Source organism: Rattus norvegicus, chromosome 1 (genome assembly GCF_021556685.1).
Source record: "Rattus norvegicus strain SHRSP/BbbUtx chromosome 1, alternate assembly SHRSP_T2T, whole genome shotgun sequence".
NCBI classification, from domain to species: domain Eukaryota; kingdom Metazoa; phylum Chordata; class Mammalia; order Rodentia; family Muridae; genus Rattus; species Rattus norvegicus.
This window is the reverse complement of record NC_141534.1, coordinates 47,321,562-47,348,104: the sequence shown is the minus strand read 5'-3', so window position 1 is coordinate 47,348,104 and position 26,543 is coordinate 47,321,562. Positions and strand designations below refer to the sequence as shown.

The window sequence follows — 26,543 nt, the reverse complement described above, 5'->3', positions numbered from 1 at the left end:
CAGAATGTAAAATGATATATTTAGCAATATTGAACATGGTATTTATATCTCCTCAAATAAAAAGGATTATTGAGGTTTACCTGCCAAGGACTTGTTGGTCCTGTTTCATTTTTGGAAATTGCTTTCCTTAATCTACTTACTCATCAGGATGAAGCCAAATCATGATGACTTCAGTAGTAATGAAGAACAAAATGAAGACGCTGTTTACTTAAAGGGAAGGGCATCGTGGAGATTGCTTCCTGGGCTGGCTTTCTGAGAGGCAATGGGTGGTCTCTACAGCACTCCATCAACAAACACCCAAGCAGTTGCCAAGTGCATCAAAACTTCAGTAATGGGCTGGAGAGATGGTTCAGTGGTTAAGAGCACCCGACTGCTCTTCCAGAGGTCATGAGTTCAATTCCCAGCAACCACATGGTGGCTCACAACCATCTGTAAAGAGATCCGATGCCCTCTTCTGGTGTATCTGAAGACAGCTACAGTGTACTCATATATAATAAATAAATAAATCTTAAAAAAAAAAAAAAAAACTTCAGTAATGTGAGTTTTGAAGTGTTAGAATGGATGCTTTCCTTCTCTATGCTTCCCCATAAGCAAGAAGGAATCTACATGCCTGTGTCTTACGCCATGCACCGGGGGCTCCTCAGCTCCATCCTCTCAGCCTAGTCAAGGGGATCACTCACCCAACAGGCTTTGGGGAGACTTTTGAAAGCAGCATCCCAGTTAAACCCTGCTTGCTTCACCTGGACTCTAGAGGAAACTGCATGTGTGTGTTTGTCCCCCTGTTCTGCTTTAAGTGGAGGGAGTAACTGAACGAGTGTGCCCTTGTGGTATTCCTGTGTCTAGTCCAGCATTTATAGCCCAGCAGTGCATCCTAGCCACAGGCCAGCTGTGTACTTAGCTTTGTGGCTCAGATCCTCAGGGTGACCCTTGCCTAAAGCATCTGAAACGTCATTTTTCAAGCCAGTACCTGTGGAATGTCATTTGTTCAGAAAACCTGGAGGTAGGCTGGCAGTCAGTAGGCTTCAGCAGTTCTGTTTCGGTCCCCTATAGTGCTGGAAGTTAGAGATGCACGCGGCCATACCTAGCTTTTTGTAGGTGGGGACTTGGATTTGAACTCAGTTTCTCATGGCTGGGCTGCAAGCACTCTTAACCACTGAGCCACCTCTCCACCTAGTAGTTACCATTTTCATTTTCTCAAGTGCTTGCCATTTCTAGGTGTAGGTGGCTCTCCTAATTATTTTGAAATGTAAAATATAATACATTTCTATAAATGATAGTCACCCTTCAACCTATAGAGCTCTAGAGCAAATTCCTCTGATCGTACTGTATTTGGTACTGTTTTTTAGCTCCTCTATATCAACCTTTCCAGGTCTTCAGTGGTCACTATTCTACACTTAGTGTCTATGAGGTCTTTAGCACATATAAATAAGAACATGTATCATTTGTCTTTTTGTGCCTGGTTTGTGTCACTTAACATATGTCCTCTTGATCCATCCATGTATGTATTATGTATGATCTATCATCTATCTACCTACTTATATACCTACCTGTATATTATCTATCTATCTATCTATCTATCTATCTATCTATCTATCTATCTATCTATCATCTATCATCTATCTGTTCATCTGTAACCACATTTTCTTTATCCATCTGTGCCAGTTAATTTTCTGTCCACTTGACACAAGAGTTATTTGAGGAGAGGCATCTAGGTTGAGAGAGTGCCTCTAGGAGATCGATCTGTAGGGAAGTATCTTAAGTACTTTTCTACTGTTTTGAAGAGACACATGACCAAGGCAAATGAGAGAGGAAATGGTTTACTGGAGGCTTAAAGTTTCTGAGTTATGTTCATGTCCATCATGGCAAGAAGCATGGCGACCAGCAGGCAGGCCTATGTAGCATTAGAGTCATAGCTGAGAGCTCATATTCGAGACAAACAGGAGGCAGAGAGTGCTAACTGGGAATGGTGTGGGCCTTTGAAACCTCAAATCTAGTACCTCTTCCAACAAGGCCACACCTCCTGATTCTTCCCAAATAGTTCCACGAGCAGGGGGGTGGGTTGGAGACCAAACATTGGAATCTTTGAGCCTATGGCGGCCATTCTTATCCAAATCACCAAAGCAAATCTAAGGGGAACTTTCTTGATCAATGATTGATGTTGGTGGGGACAGCCCATGGTGGGGGGAACTCGTAGGCAGATAGTCCTAAATTGTATAGGACACTAGGTCAAGTAAGCCATGTGGATAGGAAGCCAGTAACAGTGCTCCTTCATGGTTTCTGCCTTCAGTTCCTCCCCACAGGTTCCTTCCCTCAATGATAGAGTGTGACCTAAGGGTGAGAAGCTGAACTCCAATTCCTCCCCAAGTTGCTTTTGATGATGTTGTTTAACCCTAGCAACAGAAATCCTAAGACACCCCCCCATCTGTTGATGGAAACCTTGGCGAATTCCATGTCTTGGATATTGTGTATGTTGCTGTGATAAACATGGGTGTGCAGGTGTCTCTGAAACAAAATGCTCTGGTTTCTACAAAAGGGAGGGCTCTTTTTTGGGGAGACGGTAAGGCCTGGCTGGACACTTAGCATCCTGTAGACATGGCCTTTAGAAGCCAGTGCTATCACTGTATGATGACCTTGGTTCTAAGATGCTATAATGGCCCAGCGAATGTTACAGGTTCTCTTCCTTCGGTAGAATGAGAGTAAAAATTAACTCCCAGTCAGCTTTGCACTCTAGCTCAGCAAAATAATATGCTCAGCTCCGAAATTAATATTGCAGAAAACATCAAAGTGGGCGATTATTTATACTAATTGTTCAAAGCTATTAACCTTAAAAGATTAGTTTTTCTTGCTTTTATTATGGCAAACCAAGAGCATCAACACGGGAAGAAGAGCCTACAGGCTTTAAAATCACACAGGGAAGCGGCTATTTTTAGATTGCTAATGAATATATTTGGTTTTGAATTTTCAATTGGACACACCTCATTAATAGATAGTATAGACATGTCAGGGAGCAGGGAGAATTACACTGTAATTCAACCTCTCGTTGGCGAGTTTTAAAGACCATTTGCAAGCGGCATTCGTAGTGTTAATCACAGGCATAGCCAAAGCTGTGGGGACAGCTAATAGCAAAGCTTGAAGAGTACAAGCTCTTTAGGATGCTTGGCGTGGGATTCCAGAAGTTGATGTGTAGTCAAGGGCTGAATGAACTTTTCCTGGGATCTAATTGGCAAATGCTAAGGCCAGCAATGGACACAGGATAGCAGGAGAGCTTGTTCAGGCTGGAGGCCACACGCACGCGCACACAGCCAAGGGCCAGCACGTGTTCTGTTTCTGGGGTTTACTAGAAGAGAAGAGAACCGGAGCCCGCCCATTAAGGACCCACTGTGAGGAAGGGTGAAGTAGGGGCAAGCGTACTTCCCCTTGGTTAGATCATAGAACGGATTCCTTTCTTAGATCCGGCGACACGTTGCTTCTCTGTAGAAATGCAGCAGGGTCAGAGAGCTCATCTCTCTCAGGGCCAGTGGGTGGAAGGCTATGTGAAGACTGGCCATGGCGGTGTCTCTCTGGGGTTCATCTGTCAGTTCCTAGAGGGAATTCTTTAGGGTGTGTGGTATGACCAGACCTTCCCCAAATTGAACATCTTTAAGATTGGCTCACAAGGCCTAAGAAGCAGATCTCTACTTTCTGCCAGGCCAATGATGAATCCAGTCACATGCACCGACCATCTGATGTGGGGAAGGTGTACCCAGATTTGGGGACAGAGATAGCAGTGTCGCAGCAGCCCAACCAGGGCTGTTTTGAGGTGACATTTGTGAGAAAGAGTTAAGTCCAAGGGGCTGAAAATTACAAAGAGACACAGAAGGAGGTGGTGGGGATGGGAAGGTTCCCATTTAGAATCTTCCGGTGGCCACTGTGCAGAAATGAAATCCAGGTGGGCAAAGATGCAATATTATATTCCTGGCAAAGTGGTCTCTAAGCAAATATCTAGAGAGAAAACACACGATTTAAAAGTAACTTCATTTAGATTAATATACACAGATGGATAGCTGAGGGAATTACATAAGAACTGAGAAAAAAAACTTTTCTCAGTTAAATCTATGTGGAAATTATGTGTTACTATGTAAATATTTTCTTTATTCAATTAATTTGTATATATATATACATATATATGTTCACACACATATATATGTGTGTGTGCATATAGAGGTCAGAGAACAGTCTTGGGTGTCATTGCCTCAGATGCTGTCCATCCATCTGTCCTTCCTTCCTTCCTTCCTTCCTTCCTTCCTTCCTTCCTTCCTTCCTTCCTTCCTCCTTCCCCTCCCTTCTTTCTTCTTTTCTTTGCCAGGTCTCTCATTGACCTGGAACTTACCAGTCAAGGTAGGCTGGCTGTCCACTTTAGGAACCCCCTGAATGTTTCTACCTTTCTATTATGTGTGTGTACTTGTGTGTTGCCATACCTAGAATATTTTGTGTGGGTTTTGGGACATGACAACATGGATGGAGAAATCACGTCTTTGGCCCCAAGAGGAAGAGCTGCAGGCAATTAATGATTACTGAGAGAGGGAGTATTAGTCTTCTCCAGGTTTGAGCCCCTAATCTATTATCCAACTACTGAGAGAAGGAGTATTAGTCTTCTCCAGGTTTGAGCTCCTAATCCATTATCCAACTATTGAGAAAAGGAGTATCAGTCATCCCAGGTTTGAGCCCTAATCCATTATCCAATACCTAGTAAGTGGTTAGGCCTAGAAACATATGCACGTGAACAACACTAAACAGATCCAGCAGGTTGTGTGTGTGTGTGTGTGTGTGTGTGTGTGTGTGTGTGTATGTGTGTGTGTGTGTACACGTACATGTGTATACACACATATGTGCCTATATGTTGTGTAACAACAATAATTAAAGAAAAAGAGGCCATGAACTTGAGAGGGAGTAGAGGGGATTTGAGATACCCTGGAGGGAGGAGGGGGAAGGGGAAATGATAACACAACACACATAAATACGATTAAAAAGTAAATTTAAATTTAAAAAATTGGGAAAGTAATCACCCTGTAGTATTGGTGAAAGTTGGGATAAAAGACCCCTTTCTTTGTCTACAATGGATTTACTCACTTAGCACCCAGGGGTGGGGCCCAGGCCTTGGCAGTCTTCCCAGGGCTTCTGGATGATGCACATAGCTCCAGCCTGGGTTTTCTCTGAGTTAAGAAGGAGGGAAGGAAGGAAGGGAAGAAGGAAGGAAGGAAGGAAGGAATGAAGGAAGGAAGGAAAAGTTTGGGTTTTCTTTGGAAGTTAGTAAGCACCTACAAAGGCTTTGGAGAACATAGACACCATAGACAGCCTTTAGCTCTTTCTTTGTTTTCCCCAGAATGCTGCTGACATCTAAGGACTCAGGTCCTGGAGAGGCGGGTACTATCAGCCACTCACCAGGGATGTGAGCCAGCTGGGCACCCTGGCAGGGCCGGGTGGGACTGTCATCTGAACCCCATCTGCTCCTCCTCTCCAGCTGTACACAACAAAGGGCTGAGCTGGTACTGCTCTCCTAAACCCTGAAGGAGAGGAAGCTCAGGGACACATCCTAGGGGCCATTGCCTTTCTTTTTTGCATTCCACAGGGACAGGGGAGCAGGGAGCAGGCAGGAGACTCTTTTTGAATTAGCCAGTTTTCTTGTTCAAAGGGACAGCCTCCAGACTGGGCTTGTGTCTGTGACATTCCAAGCCTTCTCTCAGCTGCTCTTAGCTGGCCGAGTGATGCTGTTTCCGGGACACATTCTGAGATTTGGGACCAGACTTTCAAATGCTGTGGGGAATGTTGGTCTCTAGCTTTCTTTCCTTATTGTGTTTTAATCTGGCTTTGGTAGTAGAGTATTGCTGGATGCATGGTGGTACTGGCAGAGAAAAGTGAACGCTAAGTCCTGGGCCTCAAAAAGGGACAGCTGTGTCACCTGTCACCCACCCTTAGGCCCAGGGACATTGTGAAAGAGGCAGGAGAAAGATTGCAGGAGCTGAAGGGTGCGTGGTGGAGGAGGTTAGCCCCTGTCTTCTGGGTATGGCGTGGCTAACGAATCATCAACATGCAGGAGCTGTGACCACAAGCATGGAACCTGTACAGAGAGTAAACACACAATCACATGACACATGGATACACACACTACACACGGATACACACACTACACACGGATACACACACCACACACAGATACACACACTACACACGGATACACACATTACACACAGATACACACACCACACACAGATACACACACTACACACGGATACACACACCACACACAGATACACACACTACACACGGATACACACACCACACACAGATACACCCCAACCTCTTCCACAGATACATGCACCACACACAGATTCACACACATAAATACAACCCAACCCCCCAGATACACACACCGTATACAGATACATACCACACACAAACACATACTATACACACAAACATACCACACACACATATCACAGGTATATCATATGCACACCACACATACACACCCCATACACAAAGCACACCAGGTATATACACACACACACGCCACATACACACATACACACTATATATATATACATATATATATCACATATACATACCACACACACATATACATACCACACACACATATACACACAACATATACCACATACACATACACATGCACACACACTGCATACCACACACAATACACACATACTATACACATGCACATGCATCACATATACACACCACACATATACCACAAACACACACAAACACACACACATAAAGCCACGGATCTTGACATGTGTGGTACGTTGGGTTTCAGCCAGGGCCATGCATGTCTTCTGAGGATCATTGGTGGCTGCTTGCTCTCTGCCGAGTCAAGTAGCAGTAGCCAGTGTCTCTTTCTTCATATTTCTAGCTCCATCTGTGTCTCCAAAGAATGCTGCTTTTAAAAATGCTTATTTCATTTGTACTTATATGTCTGTCTCTGTGAGAGAATACCACGTGTGTTTATGCCTGTGGAAGGCAGAAGAAGGTGTCAGAATGTCTGGAGCTGGAGTTACAAGTAGTCATGAGCCGTTTGATGTGGTGGGTACTGGGCACTGAACTCTGGTCCTCTAATAGCAGCAAGCCTTCTTAGCTTCTAACCCATCTCTCCAGCTCTTTACCTTTAGAGAAAAAACAATCTACTTTTTGAAACTCTCCCCTTCCCTTTTCTGTGAGAAGAGAGAGAGAGAGAGAGAGTGTGTGTGTGTGTGTGTGTGTGTGTGTGTGTGTGTCTTTCTGTGTGTAGTGTGTTTGTGTATGTGTCTGTGTGTGTGGTGTGTATATGCCTGTGTGTGTGGTGTGTTTATGTGTATCTTTATGCAGTGTGTGTGGTGTGTGTGAATGTGGTATATGTGAGGGTTGTGTGTATCTGTGTGTGTGATATATATGTGTGTCTGTGTGTCTCTGTGTGTGGTGTATGTGGAGTGTGTGTGTGTGTCTGTATGTGGGTGTATGTTTGTCTGTGTCTGTGTATGTGGTGTGTGTGTGTGTGTGTGTGTGTGTGTGAGTGTCAGTGTGTGCATATGTGTATCCATGTATGTGTGGTGCTGTGTGTGATATGTGTCTGTGTATGTGTGGTGTGTGAGTGTCAGCGTGTACATTTGTGTGTTGTGTGTGTGTCTGTGTATATATGTATATGGTGTATCCATGTATGTGTGGTGTGTGTGTGGTATGTATGTATGCATGTGCACATGCATAGGCACATGCATGCCATGAAAAGCATGTGGAAGTGAGAGATCAACTTTTGGGGGTTGGTCCTATCTTCTACATTGTTAATCCTGGGACTCTCTTGTTTCTGCCTCTGAGAAGCATATCTCAGGGTACCTGGCCCATGTTTCATATGACACTGCTGATTTAAATTAAAGAGTACAGGACTTTTATCTAAATCTTCTGCGTTTTGTCTGCCTATTTCTTCTTCCATGTCAAGAAGGACACTGGGGATGACAAATCCGGAATAGCCCACTGCTCATCTGCTTCATGTGTTTGAGTGTCATATGTGTGTCTGTGTGACTGTGTATGTGACTGCTCATGTGTGACTGTGTCTGTGTGTCTATGTGTGTGATTGTATGTATGACTGTGTGTCTGTGTATGTGACTGTGTATATAACTGTGTGTGTATGTGTGACTGTGTGTGTCTGTGTGACTATGTATGTGACTGTGCATGTGTGATTGTGTGTGTGTAGGTGTGAGACTGTGTTTGTGTGACTGTGTATGTGTATGAATGTATGAGTTAGGCACAAAGTAGGACTAGCAACACAGAGCCACCAACGGTCATGATTATTGAAGGCAGTTTAGTCAAATTACTAGAAATAGTTAAATAAAATGTTGATGAAAAACTGAAAACCAGACATGATGTTCCTATAACAATGATGACAGCCTTCCTAAAGTGATTGCTTCTGTTGGAGCAGGTCTTTGAGCCCAAAGGCTTGTAAACTCCTCCCATTTTGGGTAATCCTTTCCTCATCATTGACCTAAAGCTGTGTCTGCACTATAAACTGGCAGACATTTTAGCTCTTGTATATGTGTGCTCTCATCTCCTGTGAAATTTTTTTATTCTGAATTGTACATAGTAACATAAACTTAATGATTAAATCTGATCATTCAAAACATGAATATATTTTTCTCTACAATGCATCATTAGAATTTGTAGACTGAAGGCTATCATTCATAATTACTTAATGGTTACTTTTATTTGATTACTCAATGTCAGCATCACACTTCTGAGGTGTTAGGCTTGTACAAAACTATTGTGTTCTTCATCATTTTAAATATTTTAATGGTTTCCTGTTTCTAAAGCATCTATTTCAATAATTTCCCTTTTCTTAATAATTCTTCAAAATAGAATTACATCATATCCTCCATTTCCTCCTCCGACCCTTCCCATGTCCTTCCCTTCCAACTCTATCATACCTTTCCTTACTCCCTATAAAATTTATAGCCTCTCTTTATTTATTATTGTTATGAACACACACATACAAATATATAAATAAATACAATCTGCTGAATCCATTTAATATTGCTTATATGGACATGATTTCAGGGCTGATCACTTGGACAACTAATTAGGCTCATTCTTAAGGAAGACTGATTCCCAGCAAGGCTTAAGTTGCCTGTAGTTCTTTGTCTGGGGTGGGGTCTTTTGAAATTTTCTCATTTCATATTAGCTTATCTGTTAGTGGCGAGGTCTTGTTTAGGTAGTCATATTGTGATAGACAGTATCGTTGGCATAGTTTCCCTGTCATTTTACAGCAAACTTCCCAGTCCCATGGTTCTTCCCAGTTCTCTGAATTTTTTTGCGGTGCTCTCTGACCTTAAGTTGTGTTGTAGTTTACTTTAGTTGTGCAGGAGTTGTGTTGCAGATGTATCCGTTGGACTGAGAAACCCATGATCTGTTAATCTCTAGATTTTGATGATTTTATGTGATGGTCTCCATCAAAGATGCTTTGATGACGGGTGGGAGCTACACTCATCTATGGGTATAAGTATTTAGAATGTGATTAGGGATTAATCCCGTCTTTATTATTAGTCTAGTAAAGTGGCATCAGAATGTTCTCCTCTAAGAGCTATGAACTTACTAACTCTGGTTTTCAGTGCCAGGCATGACTTCACCCTGTTTCGTGGGCCTTAAGTACAATTATGCAGGTGTTGGTTGCCACTAAGAAGATGTAAGTGCCACTATTACAGAAAGAGCTTGACGTGCCGGGTGCGGCTGTGGTTCAGAGACATCACAGCTGGGGAGGGTTGCTGATGGCTTCTCTCCCTTGACAGTTTCCATAGCACCTTCTGCCACCAGGAATGCTCTCCAAGGAAGAGGCTTTCAGGTCAAATCCAGCATGAAACTTGAGGGTTCAGTGTCTGAAGTACATAGTGTCTTCAGCATAGGAACTCACCTTTAAAGTCTGTGAGGTAACTAGAGAACAATAGCAATAACCTATATTATCTTAGGAGTCTCTTGAACTTCCCTGACCAAGAACTTGAAAACACACACACACACACACACACACACACACACACACACACACACACACATCCCATATATACAACACAATGCACAACTATAGCTCTCATTTGCCTACTATAAATAATTGCAGATTTAACATACATTAGAATTCTGTTGATTTCTCTGTTATTTATTTTGCCTGAATCTTGTTTTCTGGTAGATTCTTCAGGGAGGACTCATGGAAACAAGTCTTTTTTGATTTTCCTGTGAACAGTAATTTATTTATTTTAACCCAAGAGTTAGACTTAACTGGTATAAAATCATTACTCTTCTATTTACTTTCTTAAGTATCCTTAATTAGTGTATCTTCCTTTGGTATAAGAGTTAATATTTAGTACTATGATGTAACTTTAAATTTCAGTTTTTATGTACTCCTTTTTTAGTCTGCTATCAAAGACACTTTTTTCTTTAAAGCACATTATATTTATCAACAAATGACTCGGTGTTGATCATTCTGATTTGTATCCTAGAGAATCATGGAATTCTTAAAATGTGTGATTGCATGTTTTCCTTAAGAAAAATTATTTTGAGTTACAAAAAAGAAAGATTTATTTTAAATTTATGTGCATGGAGTGTTTTACCTGAACGCCTATCTGTACACCACATACAGAAGTCAGAAGAAGGCATCTGATCCCCTAGAACTGGAGTTACAGGCAGTTGTGACCTGACGTATGGGTGCTGGGAATCATATTGGGCTCTTTTGAAAGCCTCAGGCCTTTTTAACTGCTGAGCCACCTCTTCAGCCGCACTAAGTTAGAATGTAATTGTGTCTTCTCCTTTCAGTCGCACTAAGTTACAGTGTAATTGTGTCTTCTTTCAGTCGTAATTGTGTCTTCTCCTTTGCTTCGGTTTTCTATTCAGGGGCTGCTAAAATTCATATGTTAGATTATTTCTGGTTGTCTGCACTGTTTCTCATCTTCTGTAGATGCCTTAACATCTGCTTTTTACACTTCTTTGTTAAAAACATTTTGATGCTCGGAAGACATCTCTAATTGTATTTATTCTTGTGTTTCTTATAATTTAATTTATAAAGTGATTAAGTTTTATATGTAAACTTAGAAAAGTTTGTTTCTTTATTTCTAGGTTTTTCCAAATCTGGCTTTTGTTATTCTTGCATGCCTTGTATTATTTTTCTTAATATCTCTCAACATGTTTTGAAAGATCCCATTACAGTTCTGGCATACTGTCAGTGGGGACATTATTCTGAGAGTTTTTCCTAAAGTTGTCACTTTGTGGGGGATTTGGCCTGCATATGTCTCTATTACTAATTTTCATGTGGATTCCAATTTTCTCAACTTTAGGGCCAGGAAGAAGAGTTAGAGGGTTAAGGGAGCTGGATGGTATTAGCCCTTGGGAGCTTATCACAGGACCTTCATTTGTGTCCCCCTGTAGAGGGGAACCCCCTTTGTGTACCCCCAGTTATGAGCCAGCTCATACTCACTAGTGAATTCCTGCTGGTTGTGCAGGCTTCTGCACTTCTATTAGTCCGTGTCAAGTAACAACAGCACACAGGATTGGACAGCAGAGGTGTGGTACCAGTGCTTGTATTTGGGGATCTGTAGAGAAACCTTGTCACCCAGCTCTGTGACATGTCTTGCCCTCATGTTGTGCTTTCACAGTCTACATATTCTGTATTAAGTCAAGGTCCTGGAAGGTCTGTGTGGGTGTAGATGCCACAGCCAATGTCCCAGAATCCCTCTTCCAGTTGGCTCTGCAGAGAGTCTTCTGTCTCTGTCTAGTCTATGTGGTCAGCTGGGTTCCCCGGATTTTCCCAGGAGGCTGAGGGCCATGGTGGACAGGAACTATGCTTGGGCAAAGCTTGCCGCATAAGTACTTCGGGTGTGGGAAATCACAGCTGTGTCTAACTGTGAGGCTCAGCCTCATCCTCTGAGCCAAACAACTGCTGTTTGCAGGAGTTCAGCTGTGCCTGCAAAAACCCATCACAGCTGGGCTGGGTGACGGCTGACACGGCTTTACAGGAGGAGGACCAGAGAGGGTCATGCAGTTACCCCTCCCAACCAGTTGTTGGAGGCCTTGGAGTCTTGGCTAGAGTATATAGGCTGAGAAGGACTGGGAGAAGGGGCTTCATCTAAGCTATTATGGGGAAGCCACCATCCATCACGGTGGGTGAAGACTTTGCGGTGTGGCTCCCTTGAGATTCCCCCACAGTCCCGTCAGTGAACCCTCACCCATGTTCTGTAATGTTAAATATAAAACTTTCTTATTTAAATTCAGAAGGCTGTTGGCCTGTCTTTTTACTTTCCCTAGAAAAATCCTTGAAATTAGCAGCAGTGTTTGCAACCAGATAGGCAGGATGTGCCTCAACATATCCGTTCTTCTCACCCTGGGCCCCCAAGGACCAAATGCGAGCCAAGACTGGTACTGAGCCGTGCCTCCCCCACCCTTCTCTGCATTTATAAATTTGTTTGGTGTCTGTGCAATAGGAGCTGTTATAAAAACACAAGGGCAAACGTGTCTAAAATAACCCGAAGTGAAAATAAGTAAATTAATTAGCATACAATAGATTCATATTGGTGAGTGGGAATGTGGCCCGTCCCATGGGGATTGGTGTTAAGCAAGATGATTGATAAATTGTTAGATTCGCACAATGTCACTCAGTGATATAATCATGCCTTTTGTAAATATTTAGTCAAGAGAGCACTCCAGCTGTTCTCAGTTAGGTTTCTTCCGCACAGCCAATGCTCTGATTTATCTCTTGTGCTGTTTAAGCATTGAGGAAGCTCACATTTTTATGAGCCTCTAAATACCCATAATAGTAAATAGTGAAATGATGACCATGATAGCGATGGCCCACGTAATTAGAAGAAAGGATATCTGCGATGATGGTCAGAAATAAGAATAAGGAAATGGCTATTATGTTTCTTTCTTTAGGTAGAAATAGATGTCACTACCTTTAAAGCACAACCAATTCCAAGAAATCTTTGCCCCTCATCCTTGCAAAAGATACACAGGATGAGAGAGGCTGGATGAACTGCATCTCCAACCTTTGGCCTTGCGTTGGGCAAAGAACAAATTTCCCACAACCTAGTGCTGCGCTTCTTTTGTTTCCATATCTGGCTGTTCCGAGTGAACGCTTCACGTAGATGTTTATAGAGTTAGGAGCGTCCGAAGGCAGGGTTTTTTCCTGATGCTGTTGGCTGTTCTGTGAAGATAGGGACAGGGCAGGAAGATGCTCTGCGATGTGCAGTAGGAGGGGGAGCGTGTGAAGCTCCTTTTTCCCTTCAGAGGAGGACAGAGGACTAAGGTGAGAGAGACTCGGGGGGGGGGGGGAGGGAGAGAGAGAGAGAGAGTGAGAGAGACTATGTTTATCTGTCTGTCTGTCAAGCTCAGACTGATGACTACCCAGGGGGAGCAGCACCTGGAGGCTAGCACTGTTGCTGTTCTCCTGGACAGCAGAGCACAGGAAGCAGACAATAGCCTGTGGTATTCTTATTGTTTTCTGCTTAACTGAGTATGTGGACTCACCGTCATCCTTAAATACCTGGACCAGGAAAGCTAGGAAGCCTGATATTGAGGGTGTTTCCACATCACCCCGTTGTTGGTATAGCCTGGAGTTAAGAGTTAAGGTAAGATGCCTGGAGTAAACAGTTGGTGTCTGTTAGTCAGCGTTCCTTGCTTGGAGTAGACAGTTGGTGCCTGTTAGCATCCCTCACTGTCCCTCTAAATGTTTTAAGACTGGGAAATACCCAGTCCCATGATTGGACTGTAGATTATAGACATGTGTTGAACACACTGTACCTTATGAATATGCACTTAAGGATATTAATAACTAATGTAAAGTCTGTATCAGCCTGAGTTTTGGTTGAAGGCTTCATAGTTAATCAGTACTTAGCAATTTGTGCCGTGTTTCCATTTGTGTAATGAACCACTGGGCTTAATAAATACATATGCATTTTTTTTCATGTCAAGAAGAGGAGTGCTTCAAGAGACACAGATGGCAAATCTGGTGAGGACACTGGCTCAGTGGGCTCCCGGAAAGGCATATAGAACACAATAACAACCTCCATTCAGATAAGTGGTATTAAGGTCTGTGCTGCCAACAACTGGCCATTTCAGAGGGAGGTGGAAGTGCGGGCCAAAGTGAATGAGAAATTCAGCCTCAGACAGACAGTTCGATATGGAGGCTGGCCGAGTGCACGGCCATAGTTTATAGGCACTGGTACAGTGGATGGAGAGTGAGCATCTTAGCTAACCCCACATGATCCTACAGAAATCCAGCAGTTCATTAGGGCTCCTGCCTGAAGATGCTGTGACTCTTTAAAGCAGTGTCCTTAGGCCCTCCCTAGATGTGGACAAGCACTTCCTTTCCTAATGACCACCTCAGCTTCATGAGGAACTAGAAACTGCAGAAGGAAAAAAAAGCCTATTATTTACATTATTCCAATTGGTATTTCCTCGTACATTACACTTTTGTTTTCCAGACCCATTACATTTCCTGTGTGGCTAATTAGGTTAGGCAGTTCCTTTAATTTACACACAGTTTCCTGCAATTTACACTCATTTCTCAGAAAAAAACCGCTGGCTAAGCATTCCCGTCCTCTACTCTTAGAGAGCAGACCAAGGTTACCGCGAGCAGCCGAGTGTTTGACCGTTTCTTTAAGGACTGGGCACTCAGACAGTGACTTTGCTCTGAGACGCTAATGATAGGGAGAGGGTCTGTGAGGGGAGAGTGACAATCTGAAGGAACAGACCGGGGAAATGGTGTGAGGAACAGATAGGAAGAGAGGGTTAGCATGGGGGGGGGGGCAGAGCAACCCATGACCTCATAGGTCACTGGCTCTGACCGGTCTGCTCTGGAAGAGATTGGAATTTCACGTGTGGATTATGTTTCCGTGGGTCCTCCATCTTGATGATAGCGTCTGTTTGCTCCATTCCTGAAGTGATTTGCTAAGAATGTAGACGTGAGTGCTGTGGAAGGTGGGTGAGCATCTTAGCTAACCCCACATGTGTCGTACATAAATCCAGCAAACCTGCAGAAAGCACTCTGGTAAAGCCACACGTGTCTCGAACTTAGTTCAACAATGAACACTCTCTCTCTCTCTCTCTCTCTCTCCCTCTCTCTCTCTCTTTCTTTGTGTGTGTGTGTGTGTGTGTGTGTGTTAGAGAGAGATTATGTGCCTGCCTGTGTGTATAGGTGTGCTGTGATTGTATGTGTATGTACTGTAACTGTACGTATACCTACGTGTATGCATGCGTGTTTGCATACCTTTATCTGTATATATGTGCCTGTTTGTATATGTGTGCGTTGTGTATATGTGTGCACGCCTTTGCATGTGTGCCTGTGTGTTTCTCTGTGTGTAGATGTGTGTGTGTGCGCCTCTGTGTGTAGATATATGTGTGCCTTTGAATGTGTGCCTGTGTGTGTAGGGCGGAGGCCAACCTCGGTTGTCTTCCTCAGTCTCTCTCATCTCTGTTTTTGAGACAGCATCTCTGACTGGCCCGGGGCCCCCTGCCTCGTGCTGCACTGGCTGCTTCAAGATTCCTCCTGTCTGCTTCCAGTGCTGGGATCAGAGGCACATTGCACTGGGCTTCTATATATGGGTTCTGGGGATGAAACTGGAAGCTGGACGCTCGGACTACAAGTGCTTTACTGCCTGATCACCTCCCCAGTTCCCGGAGACTCTTCTTAGTCCCAAGCAGAGTCCCCAAAGAGACAAAAATGAGAAGTCTAGCTCCCTTTGTTTGCCTTCTCATTTGGTCCTGGTTGTTTTAAATCACTGATTTAATATTGATAAACATTTATTCTGCCCCAAACATGGCTCTCTATGTGGGTGTGCAACCTACGAGATCAAACAGGGGCTCTGCTCTTGACATAATGATCGGTTGACATCGTCTTGAGAGTCCTAATGATTTTTAAGCAGGAGCCTTACATTTCCGTACTGAAGGCGCCTCTGAGAATTACATAGCAGGTTTGGATTATTAAACAGACTAGAGAGGAAAATAAGAAACCAAACAGGGATCGGGCCTCTGAGAAATTCACACTATACATTTGTTCTAGTGAATGCTACCCTGCAGCTCTCTCTTGAGGCACACCTTCTAGAAAATGTCAGAGGAACTGCTGTAGCCCGAGTCTGATGGCCAGCGTGCTGCTGGTGCCTAGTGATGCTGAGTCCACCTGAAGGGAGGGTCTTCTCCTCTTGAAGTACAGGAGAGAGACTCCCATGTGACATGGAGTTTCCCAAGAGCAGATCCTGATGCGATGTGCTGAACCGAGTGGATGGAGTCTGTCTATATTTAGCTGCTGTGTCTGTGTTTGTGAATCAGACTGATTTAGGACTGTGGTGAGCCCATTCATTTTCCCCCTCCCTTTCAGAAGCTGTTTTGATTTAAGTGGGAAGTGTAATAAACAGGGGACCAGCTCAGGCGAATATCATGGGACCCTGTCTGTGCTGAGAACCGAGGGTCATACAGGCTTGTGTTCTGCTTAGCACGGCTGCTCGGCTGGAAATCCCCTTAGCCCTTCAGCCTAGCAAACAGCACCAGCAATGCATTCAGCTGCCTTTTCCTGTGTTACCTGGAAGATTCCAAGCTTTGGACTGTGGCCTGGCAGGGAGGTTGGGGGAGGAGGGGGCGGCTTTCCTTTGTTGTGACTAGAAGGCCAGTAAGCGATGATTCTGAAAACAACAGATTCTGAAATGGAAAGCAGAACAAGAAAAGGAGCCAAGGCCAGGTGACTCACGTCGGCAATCCCAGCACTCGGGAGGCTGAGGCAGGAGGGTTGTTTCGAGGCCAATCTAGAATGAACTCCAGGTAAGCCTGTGTTACAAGGTGAGAACTGGCCTTAAAACAAACAAGCAAACAAACAAACAAAAACCCCCAAACCAACAACCAAAATGGTGGTGGGACTTATGTCATATGGTTTTCCTTAGCTGTTGTTATGGCCCCACACTGACTTCTTCGTCTTTCCCTGTCTTGGGGTCTCATGGCTCTGGGTAGGATTTCCTCTGGTAAAGTCCTGAGAGACTGGCTCTGGTGTGGAGCTCATGTTTGTCACTACATCATTTAGGATTGGGTAGCAAATGACTGAAAACCAACTCAAACTAGCTTAAATGAAAGTGGCTACTGGTTCTGAAAGATTTTTTGGTGACTCCTGGGACCCAGGAAGAACATGGCTCATCTTAGGGGAAGCAGAGACAGGCTTTCCTGAGCTGCTAGGATCTGCTTAGTTTGATGTTCCCTGAACATTCCAGTCCTTCCTTTTGTCTTATCACCCTTGCCTAGTAGGGGGCTTCTTCTTGGATCAAGAACTCTACCTTAGGACTGGCCACTGAGCAGCAATTAACTGCTTCAGGTTTCTGTTCTAGTGTTAGTTCTGGTAGAAGAAATGTGATTGGCTTCTGTCAGAGCAGTTGGCCACTTGGACCAATCAGTTGAGGCCAGATGTTGGAATCACACAGTCCTATTTGAAAACCATGCAGCCTAGTGTGAAGGGACAGTGTAGGGTACTGTGTATCAATAGACAGAAGAACTGGTAAGGCTGAGCGGGCTCAGACTTTGGGGAATCTCAGAATTGAGAATGGCAGGAGTGGAGCCAGTTCCCCACCAAATTACATGATCTGGAACATGTAACCATGACACCCCACTGAGAGGACCACGACAATCAGTCACATAGCATAAAAACCTGGAGCTCTTCATGCTAAGGAGGTATCTAGATGGGCCTGAGTGTTCAGCCAATGGGTTTCCCTTCCTGGGCATTCCTCTCCGCAAAAGGTATTTAATCCCTGGTTTACCCTGAGGAAGCTGTATGCATCCACATCTGCCATCAAATAGAACAGCAGTCTTTGGACAAGCAAGGACCATCCCTTCATCAAGGATCACTCTGGGGCTTTTGAGGGGAGGCCTTTGTGGTCAAGAGCCTTGCTGAAATCTTCAGGAGAAGGGCTTCTCTCTTCTAGCCCCTCTGTACTCTCGGCACTCACTCAGAACCAAACTGGGTTCTGCCCCAGCCTGGGTTCAGCCTTCCCCTTCCTTCCTGGTGAGTAGGTATCCTGAGGGAAAGTGTGGACTGCAGACCCCCATTCTCCATTCCCAGCTGGACCCCAGTGGCGTCTAGGTATGCAGGAGACTGGAAACTACAGCATCTCTGTCCCAGACCCTGCTGTTTCCCACTGGAGAAAACACGGACTGAGGACCACCATTCCAGACTGTGTTCTGCCTCCCCCAGGCGTGTTGCTGGCAGCGCTCGGTCACCCCAGTGCAAGGCAGACATGCTGCTGGGCAGGGCGGGAGCCACATCCACATTATAATCTTGCAACCCACAGAGAAGCGAATACATCTGTAATAAGGTTAACAATAGACAAAAGAATGCTATTCTATATCTGGATTTAATCTAACAAAATTTCTCAAACCTTTCCCTCCATTTTCCCATGTGTTCATATGCCCATGGGTACATGTGTGTGAGTGTGAGTGTGTACATGTGTGGTTGACATCACGAATCATCCACCTGATGCACTGGAGCCAGTTGAACTTAGAGCTCACTGATATTGAGGATCTAAACAGCCAGCTTGTTCTGGAGGGTCCTGGATCTCAACCTTATGAGGCTAGAATTACAGGTGACTTCCAAGTTTACCTGGCATTTGTGTGAGTTCTGGGACTCTGAATACCAGTACTCATTCTTGCATGGGAAACTCCACTAAGCCATGTCCAAGCCCTCCTATGATTTTAGGACACCAACACCAGCTGGTTTGAGGAGGATTTCCAAATTGAAGCCAGAGCTTACAAAGGATAAGCTGTGTCATAGGAATGGACAAACAGCACCATTGAAGCTCCAAGGAAAGTGGCCGTAAGAGTGTAAGGCTTTAGGGAAACCGACGTTGCAGACAGGGCTCTGGATTAGTAAGAGTTCCAGCACTGTAACGAAATACCAGAGATGATCAGTTGAAGAGGATGGTTCACAGCTTTGGAAGTTTCAGCCCTGGATTGATGTATCCTGTTGATCTGGGCCCGCCGCAGGGTGGCTCATCATAGCTGGAGAGCATGGTCGTGTGAATCCTCACCCGACGGCCAGGAAATAAGACTGTGGAAGTGAAGGTATCCTCCAGTGACCTAAAGAGCTCACTAGAGCCCTAATGTCTTAGAGGTTCTGCTACTTTCCCATAGCTACACCATGGGGTACAAACCTTTAACACCTTTATCTTTGGGTGATATTTAAATCCCAAACAGTAGCAGAGACATAGTAGGACCCAGCCTGCAGAGTCATGGCCAACCAGAAAAGGCAGAAAGCTCTTAGGTTTGGGGATCTTTTACTTGAGTTATTTCAAGTAGCCATTACCTGTAGCTGATCCTCAAGCTGTGCTGGCTGAAAGGAAGGGAACACAGCAGGTAAATTCAGAATCAGCATGGACTCCTACACAGTGCCCAGGCCCCCAGGGAGCCATCAGTACCTGTTGTGAGTCTGCTCCAGGCTCTGTTCCACTGAACTGGTTCACTCGTGGATTGAATAAAGATGTCTAGATGTCCACAAATTCGATGCAGGATGAAAGAGATGTGCAGATGACACCAAGAGACAGGATCAGGACTCACGAAATCTCAAGTGGAATAGATTATGAATAAGAAGGGAGGATTTAAATCTTGGCCCTGCTGTTTGTAGCTGACAGCGGGGTACAGAGAAGGGGCTTGATGGTGGGAAAAGGCCTCATGTGTGACTAGCGAGTCTAGAGCTGTCTGAAAGCTGGAGGGAACAGTCTTACCATGATGCCAGGTGATATTTGAAAATTTTAATGAGTTGTTAGCATGATGTTTTAATATGAAATAGAGACAAATTGGAACTCTTTAAGATCTGGAAACCATAAGACAAGATCAACTCTCTCTCTCTCTCTCTCTCTCTCTTTCTGTCCCTCTCCTTGCCCCCCACCCCATTTGTGTGTGTGTGTGTGTGTGTGTGTGTGTGTGTGTGTGTGTGTGTAGAAGCCAGGGAACAAATTTGGTGTTCTTCACGAACCATCTACCTTGTGTTTTGCAGACAGTGTCTCTTATTGACCTGAAGTCTAGACTGACTGGCCAGTGAACTCTGGGCCCCACCCCCTGAATGCTGCCATTTTGTGTGAGTGCTACTATGACCAGGTATTTTATTTTTATTTTTTTTTTAATTTTTAAAGTTTTTTAATTTTCTTTACCATGAGTCCTTGTTCTTATCTCTTCTTGAAAAAACAAAACTAGGTGGTTTGGAGCTGACCAAATGTGCACGTAATGAGCCTGTGTACATTGCGTGAGTACTTCTCATTCTCCTTTCTCAGAGAATTATTCTAAAGTTCAAATGAGAAGGAAATGGATGCATGGAGGCTGAAAGCTTTGTCTCACTCCGGCCTCACAGGATTTCATTTTGACAATTTCCCTCGTTGATTCCTCAGACAGCTGCAGCCCTTGGTGGCTCTGTATGCTCCTGCCTCACACCTCTGATGATTCGTCCCCTGGAAAGTTTTGTTCAGGCGCTTATATCCCATGGCTTTGAAGCCATCTATCAAAACTCTCTGCCAGGAACTGCATTAAGATGTTGGCAGCAGGTGGCTGCTTCTCCCCAACTGCACTGCTTGTTCCAAGCAAGCAAAGACCAGAGAGGGACGGAAAGATTCTCTATGCTTTTCAGTTAGCCAAATAATGTGGATTATGATGCCACCTTCCTTGGAACTTTCCACAAGACGAGCATGTGCTGACCTTCTACAGCGTCAGAGACTCCTTTCTGTTACAAACAAACAAACAAACAAACAAGCAAACAAGCACTCTCTGGCTTTAAATGCCCATCCTACGGAGACCACGTCATGTTGCCCTGGAAGTTCATGCATTTGCTGCTTCTAGCAAGAGCGGTTGAAAGAGCAGGACAAAGCCATCAGTACGCAGGAAAGGATGAAGGCAGTTTGTAATCCTATAAAACACTTTGAGGCTTTCAGAAGGTGCTATATACATCAATAAATAATAATAATTTTCACTCTTTCTTCTTTGTAATACTCCCTCAGAAGGTTGAAAATAAAATTTCTTTCATTATTGATTTTATCCTTCTACATTTGGCAAACATTGATCCCCCCCCCTTTTCTTAATGGAGCAGAAGCCAACATAGTTGTATTTCATTTACTTCACTCTCCAACCCCACTGCCATCCCATTAGCAGGAGAACTCCAGGCACCTGCAAAGCTGCCCTCGGTGGTTGTTTAACTGTAGGGCGCTGGGTTTTAACAAGAATTGGCTCCACACAGCAAGCACATATTAGCTTCCTGCTCTGTCACTGCAAGTCCAAAGACTTCAGGAAGGAAATGACCTCAGATATGGGGTTCAGTGTGCGGGAGTGTTACTAACACCGAGAAGGAGTATGGGGTTGAGGAGGAGGAGGTGTGCAGGAGTGGAGATTTGCCGTAACCTCCAGGGCCACTACAGGAGATGCTACAAGCTAGGTGCTTCCACACAGAAATGGATTTCCTTCAGTCTTGTGGAAGGGAAGTCCAAGATCAGGGTGCCAGGTGGGAGTGGGAGAAAGAGTCTGTATTATTTTTTACATGAGGGTCTATATGTGTGTGTACACATATGTGCATGTCAGTACATGTGTACATGTAGAAGCCAAATTGCTATATCGGTTGTTCCCTGGTGCTGTGTACATTTTAATTTGTATACAGGGCCTCCTGCTGGCCTGGCGCTCACAAGTAGGCTTGGCTAACTGGAAAGTGAGCCATGGTGGCCTTCCTGTATCTGTCTCCTTAGCACCACAAGTACATATGTGTGTATGATCACATCGGTGTTCTTTGATGAGGGTTCTGGGGATTGAATTCAGGTCATTTTATGCTTGTGCAGCAAGTACTTACTGACTAAGCCATCTCCACACCATCACGTAGGTAGGTCTTTTACCCGTCAGTGCTGGGCTGTGCAAGATGGACGGAGGATATCCACTTACCAGCTCAGGGTCACCAGTGCTCCCTAGAAATGGGCCTTTGATTTTCCTGAGAAGAATGAGAATGGCTTGTGGCCAGGAAGAGCAAGCTCCGGGGAATGTGATGAAGTCCTAGGCAGGGCTGAGGGGCAGGGGAAGGTATGTATCTCGCCAGCCCAAAAGTTAACTGCTGCAGATCCTTGTGCAATCATGCTGGTGGCCATGACAACAGTGGTGTCATACTTCTGTGTATAGGTCTTGACTCCCATAACCACAGCCAGAGGAACATGGGTTCTGGGAGGTGCACACAAGCACACCCAGGACTGCCTCTCACCTTGACTAGTGAAAGCTGAAGACAGGGGTGATGGGATCCCAATGCTCACATAAATGACTAACATGTACAGATTACATGATTAACACATACACACTTCGTGACTAACACACGTACACTACATGACTAACATATAAAGACCCCATGCAGACTATATGTCTAATATATTCCAACCTCATGTCTAAAACATGAAGACTACATGACCAACACATTCAAATCCCATATCTAACATATGCAGACTACATGACAAATGCAGACCCACATCTAACACACACAGACCCTATGACTAATACATGCAGACTACATGACAAATGCAGACCCACATCTAACACACACAGACCCTATGACTAATACATGCAGACTACATGACAAATGCAGACCCACATCTAACACACACAGACCCTATGACATGGAGACCCCATATTTAAGACATGCAGACTCCCATGTCTAACACATGCAGATCCCATGACTAACACAGAGCCCATGTCTAACACTGCAGACACCATGTCTAATGGTTCAGACCCCACATCTAACACACACGCAGGCTCCATGTCTAACACATGCAGACTTCATGCTTAACACTGCAGACCCCACGTCTAACATACACAGGTTCTATGTCTAACACTGCCGAGTTCCTGTCACTATTTTCATATTAGCCCATCCTTTAACAGTCTTCTCTCTAGTCAGTGAGCGTAGTTAGGGTTAGAAAAGTCATCACACAAAAGTTCTGCTTGGGAGACACACAGTGGACCTTGGGTAAAGCTTGCACAGCTGCATGGGGGCAATGGTTCAGCCCCCCTGAAATTGGCCTTTACTGTTTTCAACACAGTCCAATAATTTGAATCCCAGACAGTTTGCACAGTTTTTCTCTGGAGGACACCTGGGAAGCATGCCACACACTGTTTCTGCAGCACATTCTACCTGCATGTGGTGTGTCTTATCTCCATGACCACCATGTCTGCAAAAGTTTGAGGTGACTGTTACAGAGGAGTAAAACTTTTCAGGGTTTGACTGTGTGGACAAAAGGTGAGAGTTGAGGTAATTAGCCCGATAATGAAGGTTAAAAGGCTTCCTCCTGAAAACGCAGGTAATTGAAACTAATGTCTATTTTGGCTTGAGTCAGCGAGATAATAGGGTCGGCTCTGCCCTTCCCTCTGCACACCCAGCCTTTCCTGGCTTAAATTTATGTCGTTTGCATGTTGGAGCCTCGGTAAATCTCTGCTGTGCATTAACAACAGCCGAGCCAGGCAGCTGGTTTGCCAACTGAGAGGAGAGAGCAAACATGGATCAGCTGTGTCTGGTCCTTTCCTTTTAAGCCATTTTAGCCCACGCACTCAGTGAGCACGGGGATGCATTTCTGCAGAATTCCTGGAACTCATGGGTTTTTAGAGGTGTTTAACTTACATATCCACTCTCAGGGAGACAGTTGGGGAGGGTGGTTGAAAAAAAAGGCAAAAACTGCTGTGCTCTCTAAACACAGAGTGGGTATGGGGGTGCATCATTCCCTTGTGCTAAATATACAGCTTCTCTGCCAGAGACGCGGGTAAGAATGCTGCCTAAGTAGGTCAGGCTGAGCTCGGTTTCAGAGGCTCGAAAGCTGCATCCTGAATATCCACTTCAAAGCCCAGATTCAGAGTGTGTGTGCATGTGTTTATGTGTGTTTGTATATCTGTGTGTGTTTATATGTCTATGTGTGTTTAGGTGTGTTTGTATGTCTGTGTGTGTTTATGTGTGTTTATATGTCTGTGTGTGTTTATGTGTGTTTGAATGTCTGTGTGTGTTTGTATGTCTCTGTGTGTGTGTGTTGTGCTTGTATGTCTGTGTGTTTATGTGTGTTTATATGCCTGTGTGTTTACATGTCTGTCTGTCTTTGTCTGTGTGTGTGTGTGTGTGCGCTCATTATGCTTGTCTGTTTGTGTGTGTTTGAGTTTGTGAGTCTGTGTTTGTATGGCTGGGTGTCCTTTTGCGTATATCTGTGTGTATGTGTTTGTATGTCTCTGTATGTTTGCATTAATATGTCTCTGTGTGGTTTTGTATATGTATCTATGTAAGTGGGTGTGTTTGTGTATGTATGTGTGTTGTGTCTATGTGTCTGTCTCTGTATTTTTTTGTTTGTGTCTAAGTGTTTGTGTATATGCATTTGTGTGTGTATGTGTGTTTGTGTCTATATGTATATATGTGCATCTGTGTTTATGTATGAATGCATATCTGTGTCTGTATGTATTTGTGTATATGTTTGTCTATATGTGTATATATGCATCTGTGTACATGCATGTTTGCATGTATGTATATGTGCGTGTTTTGTTCTCAGGAAATTGTCCATCACTCTCATGGTTCCTGTGTTTGCAAGCTTGCAGACTCTGAATTTCTGGCCGTATGTCCTTCTCTTTCTAATGGGCAGGTAGAAGAGGTAGCTGAGAGGCGGTCACAGCGTGGTGAGGCTGAGGAAAGATACATGTAGGATCAAAGGCCATTGTAGGGGACAAATGGGGAGCTCAGGAGACTTATGGGACCATGACACTGCCAGGTCTGCCTTTTGGCTGTAGGAAGTTAAAGGAAGGGAACCATGGAGAAGTCCCTCTGGGGCTTTTTCTCAGAGGAAAGTCCTGCACAGACAGAGGTTAGCGGGGTTTTCTTTCCTCCCCCTCCTTGCCAGCACTGTTCTGAATTCAGGATTCTGGCAGACTGAAACCCTTTTCATCAGCAACTCTACTGTGCGATTTACCTGTCACTTCCCCATATGATGTCTCTCTGACTCCTTTTTTCTTTTTTCTTTTCTTTTCTTTTTTTTTTTTTTGAGGGAAGGAAAATTTCTTACCACCTTGTCATTCACGTCGCTCACCCAGACACCTGCTGCTCAACCAGCCTGGCAAAAAGAGATGGAAAAAAAAATCTGGATTTTATACAAATTGGAGAAAAATGCTCCAAGCTATCTTCTATGGTGTGATTTGTGGAATGTCACCTAACTCAGTAGAATTCTCATCAAAAAGCCCCAGGCTTCCGGTGAGGCAGGCCATCAATGAGCTCTGTTATTTTTGAAAGCTAGAGAGTTCCCGAATGAGAGACTGTGCACTTCCCTGTGCTTGCATTGGCTGGCATTGCTGGTATTCTGGTGGCGCCATTAGGAACCATAAGAAAGAGCTGTGGGACTTTTGAGATGAAGCCATGCTTGGCCCTGAAGAGTGCTTCTTTTCCACTGTATGCTAACTTTAGCCATCGCTTACTGACTACTGGTGCTTGCTGGGAGATCACGGGAGGCATCTACTCTCTCTTACAGTATTGCAGGGCTCCCTAGCACTAAGTCTTATCCTTCCTAAGTCAGGAGATCTCAGTAGTGAATACCTGGGGAGGAGAGGGCTCCTGAGGAAGGAGTTAGTACCATTGTGTGAGGCTCTGTTCAGACACCAACTGACCAACCTCCAGCTTCAAGCAGGAGGACATAGGTTGTAATCCCATCCCTAGACTCTCTGACTACGGACAGGGGCTTCGGTTTCTCTAGTCCATCCATTTCTTCACCAGTAATTGTGATGATGGAGTTGGTATTTCATGTAATCCAAATGGCTAAAATTCTGGAGAAAATTGGTATTTATATCACCCTTTGCCTTACATCTCACACTCGAAATGCCTTAGCTATTTTAGTTCCAGAATCACTCAGAGCTTATGAACTAGGTTCAAGGGAAGGCTTCAGGTGATAAACTGAGTTTCTTAACTATGTCCCTGACTGTCATACTTGTGGACTGCTGTCTTCTGAGCAAAGCACGGCCACTGTTATCTTCTGAGGGCAGCAGGGATTTGGCTTGACCCACATATGACTTGGCTCATCCAATCAGGCTACCCATACTCCCTCATAGACAAAGGGTGGGGAGGAAGCTGTTAGACCTTGACCTGGGATTACATGCCTTCTCTCCCTCAGGCCCCTTGGTACCCTGCTTCCCCCCTAGCCTTGGGAGGTACCTGATTATATATAGAGAGGATAGGAAGTTAATTGACAGGCAGAGGCATTTATGTAGCTTTGGGAGGCAGTCACCCATACTAGCCTGAGACTTTTAAGTGATTCAGCTGCTGTGATGTCATCTGTATTCCTGTACATGACTTTGCTTCTGTGACTTTGTTGGGCTTTGGTGTCGGTGAATAGACATACTCAACATTGACTCTCACATTTCCCGACAAAAATCTAAACAGAGTATTTCTCTTGGGAGAGTCCCCCTAGAGTGCATCAGCCTCTTCAAAGGAGCCCTAACACTGGAGAAAGTCAACGTCCACTTCTCTGGCCCCAATTCCCTGTATTCTACTGAGG

At 44.4% G+C, this 26,543-nt stretch overlaps 1 long non-coding RNA gene across 3 annotated transcripts in view; it reads left to right on the top strand.

Moving 5' to 3' along the window:
• Positions 1–21,051, top strand: part of LOC120099113 (uncharacterized) — a 32,142-nt gene extending 11,091 nt beyond the window's left edge. Inside the window, exons 1-5 of one of the 3 annotated variants that reach the window (XR_015649224.1) lie at positions 13,189–13,306; positions 13,975–14,008; positions 16,690–16,812; positions 20,024–20,124; positions 20,298–21,051. This is a non-coding gene — a long non-coding RNA (uncharacterized LOC120099113). Of the gene's footprint in view, positions 1–13,188; positions 13,307–13,974; positions 14,009–14,962; positions 15,050–16,689; positions 16,813–20,023; positions 20,125–20,297 lie in introns of those variants that run through there. The other 2 variants (XR_015649227.1, XR_015649213.1) reach the window with 2 other exon arrangements.
• The last annotated feature ends 5,492 nt before the right edge of the window (positions 21,052–26,543 follow it).